The sequence below is a fragment of the Nannospalax galili genome, unplaced genomic scaffold (assembly GCF_000622305.1).
Source record: "Nannospalax galili isolate Female #2095 unplaced genomic scaffold, S.galili_v1.0 scaffold820, whole genome shotgun sequence".
NCBI lineage: Eukaryota > Metazoa > Chordata > Mammalia > Rodentia > Spalacidae > Nannospalax > Nannospalax galili.
In genome coordinates this window covers 340,315-358,321 of record NW_008346549.1, presented here as the reverse complement: position 1 = coordinate 358,321, position 18,007 = coordinate 340,315, and the positions used below count along the sequence as shown (strand labels likewise).

At 43.5% G+C, this 18,007-nt stretch overlaps 1 pseudogene; it reads right to left on the bottom strand.

The window, feature by feature from the left end:
- Nucleotides 1–8,349: 8,349 nt before the first annotated feature.
- On the bottom strand, nt 8,350–8,746 carry LOC103742044 (annotated as a pseudogene).
- Between the last annotated feature and the right edge of the window lie 9,261 nt (nt 8,747–18,007).

The following is an 18,007-nucleotide window of genomic DNA, read 5'->3' as shown; positions in this document are numbered from 1 at the left end:
GCTATAGGGAGACCCTGTCTCAAAAAAACTAAAAAAAAAAAAAAGAGTTAAGTTTGCCATATAGATTTGAGGTAGCATCTTTTCCCTTTTTAAGAGCTAAATAACTGAAGGGAGTTAATAAAACCCTGTCAATCTAAGAACATAAATCCGAGGAGACAGAAAAGACAAAAGGAAACATTAAGAGATTAGGTTAAAATAAATAAAGTCTAAATAATACTGAAAATAATCCCATTAGTTTCATTATAGACAGTAATACCCTCTGTTGAAATTAATTTACACCTTAGCTGTTTCCAACTGCACAGTGCCTTTACTCTCAGGCTGTTTTGTTGTTATCCTTCTCCTTGTCACAGGGTCGGGGGCCAGCCTGAACCTGGAGAAGTCTTGGAGAACACATCTTGAGATAATAGGCTTGAGTCTGAAGTGGGAGGGCCAATCCCATCTCCAGAGTTAGCATCTCAGTGAGCTCAAACAGCATGTGACAATTTACCAATATAATTAATATTACCCTGAAATTATAACTAGAAAGCACTTAGGGAATGATGGGGCAGGAGCATAAGCAAGCATAGAGCATCTGAGCATCAGAGAGGGAAATAGCTCTAGTCCAGAGAAAAACAGGCTTAGAGTCATAATGTAGAAAAGGGAGGACCAGTAGAGAGTAGAGATGGCATCTCAAGCCTCTCACTCAAGTAGACTATTACTTTACCTCTCATTGTTGTAACTATGTGTTGGTAGTAGCTTGTCTCTTGTAAGGTTTTGGCCCTGGAGTACAGCAAATTTCCATGTGGTTCACAGGTCTAGTCATCACAAAGTGTCAGCTCCCTTTGCACCTTGAAGGCAAATGGCTAGAAAAACTTTAAGTTCCCTTTAGAAACTAACAAATATACTATGTAAAACAGTAGGAACTTAAAATAGTCTTTTTAGAAATTAGCAAATACCATATAAAAGATGTTAAAATCCAAAATAGGTTCTTTAATATTACCAAATAAAGATGTCATGCAAATGATGTCAAAACCTAAAAATAATTCATTTTAAAATATCCATAAATATGTCAAACAATGTAAAAAAATCATCTTTAAAAAATACTAAATATACCATAGAAGAAGTTAAAACTCAAAGTAATCTCCTTTTGAAACAAGCCCTAAACAATGTTAAAATTTAAACTCCCATTGTGTAGATCTGGTATTATTCCCTTACTCTGCCAGAAATGAAAACAAAAATAAATTACAAGAGAATCCTAGGCACCCCTGGTACTGGTAGATTAGGCTTGATATAAAAGAAGAAAATACCCTCAGATTTATGTGTGTGTGTGTGTGTGTGTGTGTGTGTGTGTGCGCGCGCTCCAAATAGAAAAGCAAATCAAAGGAATCCATGTTTCTCACCAACCACTGTAGCTGTGAATGCGAAGCCAAGTTCTCAGGATCTCTTAATTTCTAGACACAAGCTATGCTGGAAAAGAAACTCATGAGAGCAGCAGAAGGAACAGGACATAGAAATCAGTGTTCATTGGTCTGAAAGCATATGACTTGCCTGAGCAGTGCCTGTGACCCTTTATGTATAATGAAATTTAAAATGGTTAGGTCTAGTTAGAAAAGTAGGCACCTGAGCACCAGTTGCTTGATGCCCAAGAGGGCCTAAGATCAAAATTTCGAGCCCCTTTGCCTGAGAAAAAGTTTAGGAGGAAAAAAAAGGCTTTTAAAACATTTTTTGTTTGTCCATGGGGCGAGCTGCCAGAAATTCTTTAAATGCTCCAGTGAAGCCATCCAGCAGGTTTTGCCTATGTGGGTCAAAACGGGAGAGAGAAGGGTCCCCTAAAGAGTTCTTAGTCACATTCATAAGAGAATTTAAGAATGCGCCCAGCTGGAAACTTTTATCATTGCATTAGAATGTTAAAGAAAAAAATACCCAGGGCAGGCAAGCTGGCAATCTTGGCAGCTGCCCGGAGGGGGTGAATAGCCCGGAAGAGAAAAAAAAGCCTTGGGGTCATGCAGGTTTAGAGCCTGCATGGGAGGTCAGACACGTGGTGGGCTGGCAGGCTCATGGTGGGGAGTAGAAAGCTTTAGTATGGGAGGGGGAGAGAGAGGAGAAGGATCCGGAGCATTTGCATGTGTAGGGAATCCATAAGAAGTTAGAGGAAAGAGGAAAGATAGCCTAAAAGATGGAAGCAAAGGAGAGGAGACTTAAAATTGGATTGAACAGCAACAGAAATCATCCCAAGTAAAGTGAGGAAGAAAGGTGGTGGAAGAGGACAAAGACAGGGAAAAACGATGGAAGACAGCAGACCTTCCAGGCCCATGGCAAAGAGGGGAGGGGGGGAGAGGCCGGGGGCGAGGGAACTGAGGTAGCGAATGGATGAAGCAGCTCCACCCTGGAGACCACTGCTGTCCCTGAGTGACGGAATTAAATGGGAAAGGAGATCAAAAGAAGACGTAGGCAAGGTAGAGTGTGTTCCCCAGTGAGGAGAGCCAGAAAGAAGTGAAAGCTAAGCAGAGAGCTGGGGCGAGGAGGAGAGAGAAAAGAAGGGTGGGAGTGTACCTGAAAGCCAAATTAGTGGCGTTGGAGAAGTCCAGTCGGAGAGCTTGCACAGGTCCCTTGAAGTAAGAATCTGGTTTTGGTGCCATCTGATAGATAAAGTAGCCTATGGATGAATTTGGTTGATCAGGAGAAAGCACCAGGACACAGATAAAACTCCATTGGAATAGAGTTTATTAGCAAAGGAACACATGGGACAGATTCCCTTCTGGGCAGGGAAAATGTCTGCCCCTGGTCGTGAGCTGGGGTGTTTTTATAAGGGGAGGCTTCTGCTTCCTGCAGAAGGAGGGAAGATATATAGACCAGGGTGCTTATCAACTCGGTTCCCTTTTCTCAGGGGCTTGTGAGGTCCATGAGGCCCTGTTGGTGAGGGGGTGGGGCTATTTGAACTTTAACATAAAATCCTAGCCAGCTTGCAGGAGACCCATGGAGGGACCGTCCTGAACCACTGGGACCCCACTGGGGCATGCTTCCTCTGTAAACATTTAAGAAGGAATGTCCCAAATGGGAGGAGATCCGAGGGAAAAGCCCTGGCTCCTGCCTGGAACCGGTCCCAACTGCCAAGGCAACCATGAGAAGGCAAGATATTCTGTGAGCCCAAGAAGTCCCAGGCCATCATCTCCTACAGAGCACTGACAGATCTTAGGACCATCCCTGCAGGCTCCCATGATACCAGTCCACCTTGAGAAGCCCCAGGTAACGTTATAGATAGGCAGTACAGTACACAGTGGACTTCTTCATAGGCATGAACCTCGATTTTCAGTGCTACCCTTCTCTCTAGCTCCTTAATTGAACAATCTGGCTGTTTTAGGGGCATATCAGGCCAACCCCTAAAAATATTATTTCACTAAACCTCTTGCTTACTCATTGGGGGTGGGACCACCTCTTCCATAACTCCTTCTTTATAGTACCAGAAACACCAATGCCTCTACTAGACAGGGATATTCTTTCCTGTTGCCAAGTAGAACCCATCCTATTCTCTGGAGAAAATCCACGTTTATCTCTAACAGAGACTAATGTGGACCCCACCATATGGTCAGATGGAGAGCCTGGGTCATGCTGCAAATGAGGTACCTGCTTGAATACATTTAAAGGACCTCACCTATTTTCATCACCAGGAAAAATACCTACTCAAACCTGAAGTGATAGAGGGACTCAAGTCCATCATCCTAACTCTTAAAAAGCAAGTACTTTTTGAGAGAATGCTCCAGATCCTATAATTTCCCTATTTTAGGAATCCAGAGGGGCCTAAAAAATGGAGGCTGGTACAAGATTGAATATTATTATTAATGAGGCTGTAGTCCCTCTTTACCCTGTAGTGCCTAATCCTTATACCCGCCTTACTCAGACCCCACTAGGGACAATTTACTACTCTGTCTTAAAAACATCTGTTTTCCTCTGTATCCTGAGAGCCAGCTTCTCTTTGCATTTGAGGACACAACTTGCAAAGCTGTGTAAGTCACTTGAACTGTTTTGCCTCAAGGATTTAGAGACAGATGCTATTTATTTGGACGGGCTTTGGCTCAGGATCTTACGGACTAGACAAACCTCCATATAACCCTCCTCCAATATATGGATGACTTAATGTTTTTTGGGGCAATAGAAGAGGGACTGGATCCCTCCTTAACTTCTCATCCACAGGGACTGACTATAAGGTCTCTAGGTAAAAGGCTTAATTATGCCAAACCTGAGTTATGGATCTAGGGATGATACTAGAAGGGAAACACAGCCTAATCTCTAATGAGTCTAACCTACTACCCACTCCCTCAAACTATAAAGCAACTGAGGGTCTTGAAGTATTCAGTAGAATCTGGATTTCTGAGTTTGCAAAACTGGCTTGACCATGGTATCTTTATTTTTATGAATGTATTGCCTGCATAAATATAAGTGTATCCATGTTGTGCAATGACCAAAGAGGTCAGAAGATGGTGTCAGATCCCCTGGAACTGGAGTTATGGATGGTTGTTAGCTGCCATGTGGATGCTAGGAACAGAACCTGGGTCTTCTGCAAGAGCAGCTAGTGCTCTTAACCACGGAGCCATCTCCCCAGTCCCCATGTTATTATTTTTAAGAACATTTTTTATTATTTTTATTTTATATGTATGAGTGTATTCGGTGCATATATGTAAGTGCACCCATGTTGTGCATTGCCTGCAGAGGTCAGAAGAGGGCATTGGATTCTCTGGAACTGGAATTACTGATGGTTTTTAGCCATCATGTGGGTGCTGGGACTCAAACCCAGGTCCTCTTAACCACTAAGCTATCTCTCCAGTCCCCATGTCATTCTCTTCAACAACTTAGGGAAACCCTCACTTGGGCCCCTGCCTTGGGATTGTCTATTCAGCCCTGATTTTTCCTTGTATGTGACTGAAAGAAAGGGAAATGTTCTGTAAGTCCTAACACAGTTAATACAATAGTTCCTGACCACACCCAGTGGGATGTCTTAGTAAGGAGTTAGAGTCAGTGACTAAAGGATGGCCAGGATGACTGAGAGCAATAGAAACTGTGGAACTTCGGGTCTCTGAAGCATATAAGCTGACCTTGGGAAAGCCTCTCACACTATACACCTCCCTTCTATGACATAGGGGGAATACTTAATTCAAAAGGACACTTATGGTTGTGAGACAGCAGGTTGGTAAAATACCAGGCTCTTCTTATGGTTCTGAAATGACCTTTAAGATCTGTCCCTCCTTCAATCTTGTTACTGTCCTCCCTGAAGGGAAGAGCCTTGGATACTCCTGCTATGAGGAGTAGCCTCATATTAGAAATCTATCCTGTTAGGCTGGACCTTAAAAGCCAGCTTTTGGAAAATCCTGATCTCCAATTGTTTACTGATGGGAGCTCACTTGTTCAAGACAGAACTTGAGAGCAGAATATACTGTGATAAGAGTTTAAGACTCCTGGAGCTAACCCGTCTTGGCTAATACCAATGCCTAGTTGGCAGAACTCCTAACCCTCAGGGACTTGAATCTTAACAAAGGTAAAAGTCTATCTGTGTAAACTCTAGACATGCACATTTGGTACTGCATGCTCCTGAAGCCATCTGCAAAGAGAGGGGAGTGTTGACAAGTTCGGAGACCCCTATTAAACACTTGAAGGGTATTTTGGATTTACTAGATGTAGTCCTGCTCCCCCAGGATATTGCAGTCATGCACTGCCATGAGCACTGGAGAGGAGAAGATGCAGTATTTCTAGGGAAACCACTTGCCTTGGTTGCAGCACTTAAAATGGAAGGGATGCTTCCCTTCTTTTGGGAGAATCCCTCTTACCCCTAGAGAGGCCACATTATACATTTTCTGAGATAGAGGAGGCCCAAGGATATGGTTGTAGTCTGGATCATCATGGACAGTGGGTTGACCTTGATGAACACCCATGGCTGCCTCTATCTTTACAATAGAAGATTTTAAAGTCTCACCACCAACTGTACCAAATGGGGAGATAAAATTCTATTTAGCTAACGACAACAACAACAAAACTGTTCATGGGAAAGGAATATCAAATGTTGTAACTCAAATAGTTAAAGGGCTGGAATTTGCCAAAGACCAACCCCCATAATAATCATCTGTCCCTGGGGTACAGAGATAAGCCAACTGTCAGGGAGGACTGGCAAATAGATCTCACTCACTAGGGGGACCCAAGACCCATCTACTTTTGGTCTAGGTGGACACCTTTACTGGATGGGTTGAAGCCTTCCCCAGCTGAACAGAAAAAGCATGGGAAGTGATAAAGGTTCTTATATTATCCTGAGAGTTGGATTATCTAAAAGCATACAGAGTGATAATGGGCCAGGCTTTAAGGCTAAAATTACCCAGGGAGTTTCACAAGCCTTCAGGATGCAATTCAGTCTCCAATGTGCTTAGCATCCCCAGTCTTTGAGAAAGGTAGAAAGGATAAATGGTTTACTAGGAGACATCTCATCAAATTAGTGCAAGAGGCCTAGGCCCCTTGGATTAAATTATTATCTTTTGTCTTGATATGTTTGAGAAACAACCCCAGACCACTGGGACTAACTCCTTTTGAGGCTTTATATGGTAGGCCTTTCCTTTCAAAAGACCGGCTGCATGATGCTGAGACCAGCTGACTAATCTCTCATATCACTCACCTACTAGATTCCAACAGATCCTTCCAGAAATTAGACAGGGAACTCCCAAAGAAAGCAGAAAGCAACGTGTGACCTCCCCTGTACTGTCCTGAAACCGAGTTCTAATCAGATAGGTTAAAGAGACCCCTACCTTGATTCCCACCCAGGAGGGTCCTTATCCTATCATTTTGTCTACCCCGTTTGTCATGACTCTTACCCATGATTCACTAGCGGAGCTCAAGCTATTGTTCAAGAAACAGTCAATTGAAACCTACACGAACAACATCTCTATATCTCAATCTCATTCATTCATGTTTTCTCTTCCTTGTTACAGTCCTGTCAGTAGGACTTTGTACTGTTGTCCCCCATGACTGGACCCCATCTAATTGGTGTTGTTCTGTGGAACTTTTCTGGGAATAGTTGCTGTTCTCTGGACTATATACTTTTTTGCTATAATAGCCTTTAAATTAAAAAAAAATCTTCCTGGCCAGTGATACTATGCCCTCTGTAGAACCCAGATTCCTTTGAATCAGAATCTAGAGAATAGGTGGGTCAAAATAAAGTTAGGTTCAAACTAACCTCTAACAATATCATTATATGTTCCCTACTGCCAAGACCAGGTGTGGGACCCATACAGGTTCGCTGCTTCTTTCCTGTACCTATGAGAAAGTCTTTTACCTTACACTGGAATGAAATTACCTCAGATCTTTACAGAGGGGAGTACTTTTCAGGGAGACTCTTGTATCTTGACTAGGTCCTGATTAGGATCACCCCATTCAATCCCTTCCTGGCTGACATCTGTCTTAAAAATAGTTGTCAGGCCCTGGCCTGTATGACCATCAATACGGTAAGGATTCCCCCTTATGAACTGCTACCTGATTGTATTATGGGAGTTTGTTTTGTTGGTGTGTTAGGCCCAAGAAGCAAAGTGAAATTCACTGTAATATAAAACAAGACCCCCCTCCCACAATTCCTTACTCTGTACTTGTGGGCTGATTATGGAATTCCCCAATGGACGTTCCCAATTACTAGAAGTAACTCAGGCTCATGCACCCTCGAAGACTGCCCGTACTATATGGGCTGGATAGAATTGGGAACCTAGATCTTTGCTTATTTGGGGGCCATCCCTGCCTTCCTAACTTCAATGGGATATCTCTTGGTTTTGGATTCACCATTTCTATCCCAATTGTTCCCCAGCCATTCTCTTACAACAGAGTCAATTGACTGAGTGGCTGTTCCAAATCTGGCCTGAGAAGACTCAGGCCCAAGAGAGTCCCCTTGCTACCTTACACAAAAACCTAAAGGACAGTCTTCCCCAGAGGAACAAGAGAGACCTACTCAGAGCAATGGGCACAGGCCTAGAAGTCTTGGGACAACTAGAATGGGCCAATATAAAGGAGAGGTATTCCCAGGGAAAGGATTCCCTCTCAAAAACATGTCAGAAAGTTGACCTCTTGTTCCAAATGGAAGGAAAGGAGAGATAATCCAGGCTTAAAAGAATGGATCATATCTATCATGTCCATTCCTCAAATATTTGCTTCTACCACCTCATGGAAAAGAGCTTGTATTCATATCCAGATTTTTGGGGGACTCTTCAGTTTATTGCATGAAGGAATTACACTAGTCCAAGTTAAAAGCGGACCCCAAATGGTTACATTATACAAGATGTGAGGTTTTTAAACTTGTGACAAGGGACAGAAGGGAAATTCTTATTGCAAAGAAATCCTCACTTAAGCTTCAGAGAGCCACAGCATTTAAAACCCATGAGCCTTCAGCTGATCGTCCTTAGCCAGTCCACTCTCTATCTGGAACTGGCATATGTTCTTGCTCTGGTCACCCTGTAGCTGAATCACTTCTCTGTGTCTGGATGCTCAATTACAGTACTATTGCAGGCAAATTTCTTCTTAAACGCCTTCACTAGTTTCTTTTTATCGTAATCATCGGCGATCCCTTGGACAGTAGTAAGGGTTTTCCTGCCATTTCTCTGTTGAATTCTTATATGGATATAATCCTCAGTGCCAGCAGGAAGCAGGTCATCACCCTTACTTGCATCAGCAAAGGGGTCGAAAGAGCGGAGGTTCTGGATAGCGGACATACGATACGATTCCTTTTCTTCGGTGGAAACGGCCTGCGAAAGGTGGCTGCGGGAGAAGTTGGGGGGACGTGACACGGGGACAAGGATACGGAGCGGGCAGCGAGGGGGCTTGAGGGGGGAGGCAGCTGAGTCCTCAGCGGCGGCTCAGTGACTGGGGCCCATATCCAGATTTTTTTTAAGCTTGCTGAGATGGAATCCGAATTGGCTATGGGCCAATGGCCCACACTCTTAAATACTGAAGCTACTTCTAAAAATATCTTTTCTAATTATGGAACTTCCTCTCTGTGGAAGATAACCTCACACCATTCTAGTATGTCCTTTTGCCCTAAAGGCCCAGATTCCCCAACTAACTCGAGATACCAAATACATGGCATTAAACTCATAGGTCTGGGCAGAATCATTAATAACACTGGAGTAGTGCCTAGAGGACATCACTGGGCAATCTTGCACAGCCAGACTCAATAGGATGATATTCTCCTCTCAGAAAATGGACTTTGGCTGCGTCTACGGTAAAGGAACCCCAGCCTCCCTCAAACCTGGCCCTCAGTGTCTGTCCCAGTGAGAATTATATCTGATATATAGGCAGAGACATTTACTATTGTGGGGCGTACAGCCAAGTTACAGTTACTCTCATTGATCATGTATAGTTTTAACCATCAGCTTCCTCACATAGGCTTTGGTGCACCAGCCAGCCAATTGCACAGCTACACTTGCTTCCTTGAGTAAAATGTATATTGAGGATTGGAGAGACGGCTCAGCAGTTAAGAGCACTGGCTGCTCTTGCAGAGGACCCGGGTTTGATTCCCTAGCACCCACATGGTAGCTAACAACTGTTCATAACTCCAGTTTTAGGAGATCCAGCGCCCTCTTCTGTACTCTGCAGGCATTGCACTACATGAGTACATTCACACACATGCAGGCAAGATACTCATACACATAAAATAAAAATAATAAAATATTTTTTGAACTTACATTGATTATGATGTGGAACAGTTTTCCTCACTAACAGTCTCCCTAATGTTCTTCATGAGATTAATACAAAAGAAATCTAATGTCCTGAACTGATAAGAAACTTCTCAACCTCCCAGATCAAATTAATGGTGTTCTTAACCACATTCTCCTAATAGTAGATAAACATGACAAAAATGTCATCACTCATCAATATCTCTGATCAGGCATATCATGGCTTCTTTGGAGGGTTTTCTTGCCTATTTTCTTCTGCTAATAAAGGCAATGCTGCCCCAGCAGCCCAACTAGTCTATCAATAGGACTTCTAGTTGGTCTCATAATCTGGCTTCTCATATGCTGCAGATGTTATCATACTCACATAGAATATCCTGAGAACTCACTTTATCAGATGGATGTCCTCTCTTCTAAATCTACACCGCATCTGAATTTATCCAAGCCCACTAGATCAGTTTTGAACATTTGTCCACCCAGGATCTCCTCCTCTGCTTGAAATCAGCTGGAACAGTCATCATCTGAATCTTCTGACCTCTAGGAGAGCTTTCCTCTCAGAACCCCTAACTCAGACCCCTACCAGTCTGAAGAAGCCAGAGTGGGCATGACCTCTTTGACCCTCAGACAGAAGTCTGACCATGCCCTAAGAGGGGGAAATGTTAGGAGATAGCTAAGAGTAGGTAGTTACGGAAAAGGTCTGAAGAAGGGAAGGAAATAACATTCCCATTTAACTAATGGAATGTGTCAAAATGAGGCCATTTACCAAAAAATAAGACCACAACAAAGCTATCCCATCATACAAGGACACTTGCCTTAGTTCTCCTATCCTGGTCAGGGCCATCGGGGCTAAACGATAAAGTATGAGAAGAGGGTACCAAAAGGGAGAGAGACCTTGGAACAAGCCCAGAAAAAAAACCAGCCCAGAAGTCACTTGGTGGTCCATGAGTTCTGGAAACCCCACCCTTCTCAACAAAGGTCTCTATAGCTGCTTTTTACTTGCTCTTTAATTTCTGTTTCAGTAAATACTTGTTTTCACCCTCTACTGAGTCTTCATTCCTGAGTGTTCAGTTCTTTGTCGGCCTCTGGGAAGAACTGGTCTCCAGGGCAACCACAGCCCTCAGCTCTCTCATCCTTGTAACAGTGAGCTGAGCAGCTCTGTTCCACCACACCCTCTATGATGCTCTGCCTTAGCAGAGTCCAGAAACAGTGGAGTCTAGAGATTGTGGGCTAAATCCTCTGACATCATGGACACAAAGCTTTCCCCCTGCAACTTGATCTTCTCAGGTATTTTGTCCTAGTGATGAAAAGCTGGCTAACAGAGATGGCAGAAGCCCAGAGAGCATAAGGGATCTCCCAGAGCCACATAGTTATCAGCTCAAGCAATCCACAAGAAAAGGAAGACGCTCAAGATCCCTACACTCTGACCTAAATCCTAAGTGCCTACACTGCGAATATTTCCAAGTTTCCAAGTTGGCCTAATTCAGGAACAAACTTCTAGAAGGCTCTTATTTAATCATTTTCAAATCCAAGCGCACAAAGAAAGTTAGGCTGAGCAAGAGACTGCAATTCCAGAAGGGCCAGTGGGTGGAGCCAGAGCACACCTAGTTGTGCGCTGGAGCCTGCTGTCTTTCACATTTTGTGCAGGACTTTCTAGAACCAGGCAAAGTGGATCTATAGGCACCTGGTGGTCAGTGGGGACAGGGTGGGCCGCTTTGGAAACTTTGAGACATTATTCTGGTGGCTAGTTTCACCTTTAAGACAAATAGGGGAAGGAGAATAGATGCTTGGGGGGGGGGCGGATCCATAGAATATGCAAAATTTAAAAAATTCACTCTTTCTAGAAAATGAAGGATGAAAGGCCTTATTAGTCCCAGAACATTGGTCAAGAGTTGAAAAAATATCCACTGAGTATGAAGATGTGCTTAAACAGGCTTTTTGTGCTGTTGACAGACCAAGTTCTCATGGTGCTCTCTCTCCCTCCAGCTCCTCCTCTTCCTTCTCTTCTCTTCCTTTCTCCACCTTTACAAAATATTGGTGGCCAAGGAGAGTATCCTTCAGTGGCTCCTGACTGCAGGCTGCAAGTGAGCTCTGTACCCTGACCAGCAGCGTTCTCTGTGAGCTTGCGCCTCATTCTCTCAGCCTGCTCACTTTTCTGTCCTTCCCTCCACTCTGTGATCTTGAGAGCATGAACTAGGCAATTGACTTCAGAAAATAAAATACTTGCTGAGAGTCTACCATGTGACCAGCATGGCTCCCTCATGTCTGCATCTCCAGGCAGCACGGGTGTGGGCCACATAGGAAATGCTCAGTAGAGGTGTTCATGAGTGAGCAATGGCTAAATGAAGCAATGGGACTTCCTCACCATCTGGCCTGAGCATCCCTAATCCTTGCAACTGGACCAGGTTCTGGAAATCCATCCTTTGAGGGTGTTATCTAAAAACACCTGGGAATTTAGCATGTGGGAGGAAAGGTACCCCAGAGTACCCAGCAGGTGGCTGAGAAGTCATTCCAAATGGGAGCTGACAGAGCTAAGTCCAGAGCTCTGTCCACAGACAGCCTGAAGACAAGCACAAAGGGTGGGACTGTTTCTCAGTTGGTGGAGTGATCACTGGGGTAGAGATGGCAAACTGAGGCCATGTTGTAATGTGGATCTGGAATGGCTTCCAAAGGCCCAGATGTTAGCGGCTTCATCCTGTTTTGTGCTGTTGGTTAGGGCTGGAACCATTAAGGGCTGGGCTAGCAGGAGGTTTTAGGTTCCTGGAGGTGTGTTCTCGGGGGATATTATGGATACCAGTCTCTCCTTTACTTTTACATCTGGGGCATAAAGTGAACAGATTACTGCACCATGTGCTCCTACCATCCCATGCTGCCTCGCCACAGGCCTCAAAGTGACAGTGCCAGTTGATTACAGACCAATCGTCTCAAGTATTTTGTTAGTTACAAAAGTTGATGAACACAGAGCATGTCCTTCTCTTCCCTTCCCTTGCCTATGGCGACAGATATGGCCAGTGAATCTGTATGCTTTTTCCTCTTGGTACCCAGTCACAAGCATCATCCTTTGGGAACCTCAAGTACCAGCTGGTGCTGAAACCTTGCCATTTCTGACCATGCTCCAGGTTGGGGTTTGGCTGTGTATTTAGGAGCCCAGGAGGTGGCAATAGAGATACATTCATGAATTATACTCATGTACTACGTAATTACATACACAGTGCCCCAACATGTACAACCAGCCACCAAGAGCCCTGTTGCCTGCTCTTCGGTGGCTGCTGCAGTGAGTTATAACCAGAAGCCCCAGGATCTGGACCATGAGAATGTAACCATATTGGTTCTATGAAACCTTGGCCATGTTGCAGCTAGAATAGGGCATGGGTCCCTGTTGTTCATGAGAATGGACCAGGTAGATACTAGATCTGTCCCAGAGGCTGGGGACATAATGAGGACTGGCTCACAGGTAATTACCTATTCTTGCGGAGTTCAGAAAGACAACCATGCAAACAGTAAGTGAATGAATGATTACTTATGGATGGGATAAGAACTGAGAACAAGATACAAAACAGGGTGAGAATAGGAATTTATAGAGTTAAAAAAAAAAAAGCCTTCTGGCAAGCAACTAACCATGAGGGATCAGGTAGGTGAGCCTGGGGAAGGTACAGCATATGCAAAGGACTTGGGGTAGGAAAGAATCTGGAAACGCTGAGGAACAGAAAGGAAAGCACAGAGAATGCCAGGAGGCATGGCCAGTGGGGGAACGGGCTGCCCCACCAATCTGCACACTCCACACTCACGCTTTCTATCAGTTGCTCTAGACCTGGACCTTGCAGCGCAGCTTCTCAGCCAGTGAGCAGCTCTTCCCTACTTCGTGAAGATAGCTGCTATCCTGATGTGGAGTAAACCAGCTGCCTGCCATCACCCATGCAGTGAAAAGACCTCCTCACTGCTTCAGGAACGTGGTGGCCAGTAGGCCATCTGGTCCAGCATAGCTCAGAGCTCCAGTTTACACAGCTGGGGCCCTCAGAATCAACAAGTGCAGACTGCAGATGCCCCTCCACATGCCACACCCTCCAAAGGAGGCCAGATATCTTAGTTGTCAGCCCACAGCCAGAACCCAAGACTAGGTCATTTCTATTCACATCCTCTGCCAGCCACTAACTAGCTGTGTGACTGTGGGCAATGATGCCCTTTCTCTATGACTGTGTAAAGGCGAAGCGTATGAGCACAGCTCTTCTGAGCTGAGAAAAATGCATGAGAAATCCTTAGAAGAGCCCAGGACACTGTTTTTATAGCTGATAGCCCTGTGACAGAGGGAGAGAAGATAACTGCTGGACTGCTGAGCTTAATCAGAGTTAAAGCATCACGTTGTCATTGTTGCCGTCCTTGTGATGACAGAGTAGCTAACATGTATGGATCTCACTCAGTCTCTGTCATATCCAGGTGTGGACACTAAAGACTAGTGAAGTGAACTGAATTGTCCAAAGTCACCCAAGAAATGAGTGATGGACACAGGATTCAAACCCTGGTCCAAGTTCGAGGCACATCATATAAAACGTGTGCTTCCATAAAGGCCTTTGGAAAGAGGATTTCATAGACTAACAGGATTACCTATTACTAAAAGATTTTTCATAGTGAAGGAAACAACCAGCATAGTGAAGGGGATAGCACACAGAATGGCAGAGAATGTTCGCAAATGACACATCTTACAAGGCACTGATACTCAGGATATGGAAAGAACTCCATCCACTAGCAAACAATGATTAACCTGGTTTTAAAAATGGTCAGCAGAATGGTTTGGGATGTTCTGTCTGTCTGTCTGTCTGTCTGTCTGTCTGTCTGTCTCTCTCTCTCTCTCTCTCTCTCTCTCTCTCACACACACACACACATACACACACACACACAAATCAACAAATTTTTAAAAATGAATTATATTTGAGGAGGAAGCATAAAAATTTATGTCATGTTAATTAGTGCAGGTGATAAACAATACCATTGAAATCTACCGGATGGCTTTATAGACATACACAGGTGCCAAGGATCTGAGTGCAACCAACTATGACTAGTAATAATCAGATACATATGGATTAGAGACACATATGCCAACATCTCAGCATTATTAGTAAAACAATGAGTATTTCTGTAAGAAACAGTATATTTTAAAATGAAATGGAGATCTTTATTGAAGGTTAAAAACTCATTCAATTTTATGTCTTACAGGGTTTATACTGAGTTCAATATTGTATAACTATTAATTCAACAGTGAACCTAAAAATTTTATAGCCGCTTTTGAAAGAGATGTATCTTTGCTCTGGAAACTGTTATTGAGTATGTTAAAGCTGTAATGAAATGCTTCTTCTAAAAAATATATATATTAAAAAAAATGGTCAGCAGAGTTGGGCATGGTGGCACATGCCTTTAATCCCAGCACTCTAGAAGCAGAGAGGTGGATCTCTGTGAGTTCAAGCCCAGCCTCATTTACATAGCAAGTTCCAGGGCAGCACTGTATTCTGTAGTCTGCCACTTTTTTCGGGGGGGGGTGTCTTTTTGAGACAGGATCTCCCTGTAGCCCTAGCTGGCCTGGAACTTGCTATGTAGACCAGGCTGGCCTCGAACTGACAGAGATTTGCCTGCCTCTGCCTCCTCAGTGCTGGGACAAAAGGCATGTACTGCCATGCCTGACTTATTATGTCAGTTATATAAGGTATCTAGAGTAATCAGACTCACAGAAATGGAGACACAATGGAAGCTGTGGAAGGCTGAGGGGAGAGGAAAGGGAACTTGTCATTGTACCTGGCTGCCTGGCTCTATGTCCTTTTGTGTCAACAAATAGTCAACAGATAGTACTTGCCTTCTTCTATATAGTTCTTTTGACTAGATAGCTGGTACTCTATGGCTTCAGGGCTTTACAAGGCAGAAATTAAGGTACCAGCTGAGTCACAGTCTCATCTGGAGGCTTGATGGTCACTTCCCAGGCTCATGTGGGAGTGAAAGAATCTGTTTCAGAACTCAGGATAGCACAGAGGTTTCCAGTGCCTTGCTCACTCTCTGTCAGCAGTGGGCCAGTCTCGGCTCCTAGAGGTCACCCACCATTCTTCCCACTAGACTATCTTCCACTAAGTTTCAGGGAGTCCTTATTCTGTAGGGAAAGGCCATAAACTCTCAAAGCCCACCCCAGTGACATGCTTCCTGGAGAACACACCTCTTAAAAGTTCCCTTCCCAAACAGCGCTACCAACTGACCAAGTAGTCAAATACTTTGAACCTATGGGAGACACTTCTCATCCAAACCAACACAGTGACCCAGTCTCTGAAATATGGCACTGGGACTCCCACCCATTACCTGTGATGCAGATACAATGTGGTTGGACTCACGTAGTACAGAATTTAACTTACAAACTATGCCACACAATCGTAATGGTCAGTATTTTTGTTACATAATTCCCCTCAGATCTGTAAAGTGCATTGTTCAAATTTGAGCAGTTTTGAGTGAATTTGTATTTATGAAACCTTAAACTTACAAAAAAATGAGTAAGTTTAAGGAGATATAATGTAATTTTTTTCTTTCTATTGAAGGATGTTATTCAAATTCCTGATCCTTGCCATCATGCCCATAAACTAGCTCACTCTGTGGGGCAGAGCATCTACCCAGAGCCAGGAAAACCACCATCAAAATTGTCTCCATTACTTTTGAGCTAGAGAGACAGACCTGATTTTGGAAGCCACAACTTGAACATTTATTCTTTTTTTTCCTTTTGAAGCTGGATGTCTGGCCTACTTTTCCTTGATTCATAGCTAACTTCTAATGATTCTTGATTGACCATAGGAACATGTGAAATAGCATCAAAGAAATCAAAGCAGCGGAAACAATGTCAATATCTAGCAGAAGGAAATGCAGGAATCTGGTCTTGCTCATGTTTGCTTTTTATTCCACATTCCACAGCAGGTGATGGATGACTGAGAAATTGCATTTAGTTTGACAGATTTGTGAGACTCTGCCAGTAAGAACTGAATTCAGCCTGTTGCATACACCTTCAGACAACCACTGACTAGTGAACATGGCTCTGCGGGGGGTACACAGACTGGAGGCCTTTGTCTAATAATTTGGCTTCAGATTTTGCAAAGCTGGTGCAATTCCATGTTCCTGGGTATCTCATTCCGAGTAGTGCTCTCTGAAAACTGGAAAAGAGTGGGTGCTCACCACCCAGCGGGTGCATATCCTACTTGGAAAACATACCCACTTTATTTTTGAAATGTTTAGTTTTTCAAGAACCAGAAAGGAAGGCAAAGACAGAAACACACCACAGAAGCCACTCGCACCACTTACTGTTTCTCATGCGGACAGAAGTGCCTTGTTGCTGTAAGTCACACATGAAGAGGATTCTGTTCTTTGTGCTGGGGTGGAGCTGGGAATGTACTTTTGGAAAGGAACAAAGAAAGCTAGGTGATTTTAAAAGTTGGCAAGTTGGGAACATAGAAATAGTTTGCTACTTGTTCCACAAAGAAAATAAATTAAGAGTTTTCTTAGCTTTTCCACTCAATTCATGCTTCAAGTTGATGTTAACTGAATAATAATTGTGAATGGAGTAGGTTGTTATTAGTCAGGGCTCTGCAGAGGAACAGGACTGATAAAATGAACATATTAAAAGGGCCATGAGAACTTCGTTTGCATTTGCTTTTAAATGGAGTGATGTTTGGGGAGAGCAGCAACTAACTTCAAATATACCAGAGAAGCTGTATTTGAAGACAGTGTATTTGATTATATGTTAATGGGCTTAGGTCAGCAATTTGACTCTTAGAAGAAATGAGACAAATCATTTAAGAAGATACAATCCAGTAACATTTTACTTCCAACAGTGACAAAGAGAGGAGATGGGACCACCATTTAAAAAGTGCTAAGGTGGGACTGGAGAGATGGCTCAATGGTTAAGGCTGCCCCTTCAGAGGACCCAAGTTTGGTTTCCAGCACCCACGTGAAGGCAAACAACTGTCCCTGACTCAGGTTCCAGGGGCTCTGATGCCCTCTTCTGACCTTTATGGGCATTGCACACACGGTGCCCTTACATACATGCAGGCAAAACACCCACATCCATTAAAAAAGTGCTAAGGCAACACATTTCCTGAAGTTAGAATTTGATTTAGAATACATTCCAAAGATCTAAAAAATGCTCAGAAGCAAAAAAATTAAATCTTTCTGAATATTCACTATAAGTGTAATAGCATTTGCTCCTAATGCTATTAAGTTTGAAATGAACAATCTGGTAAAGATATTTAATGTTAAAATCATTGAATCAAGTTCTCATTTATCTTAAAAATATGGTTTTACCTTCTTAATCTGCTGCTTGAAATATTGTT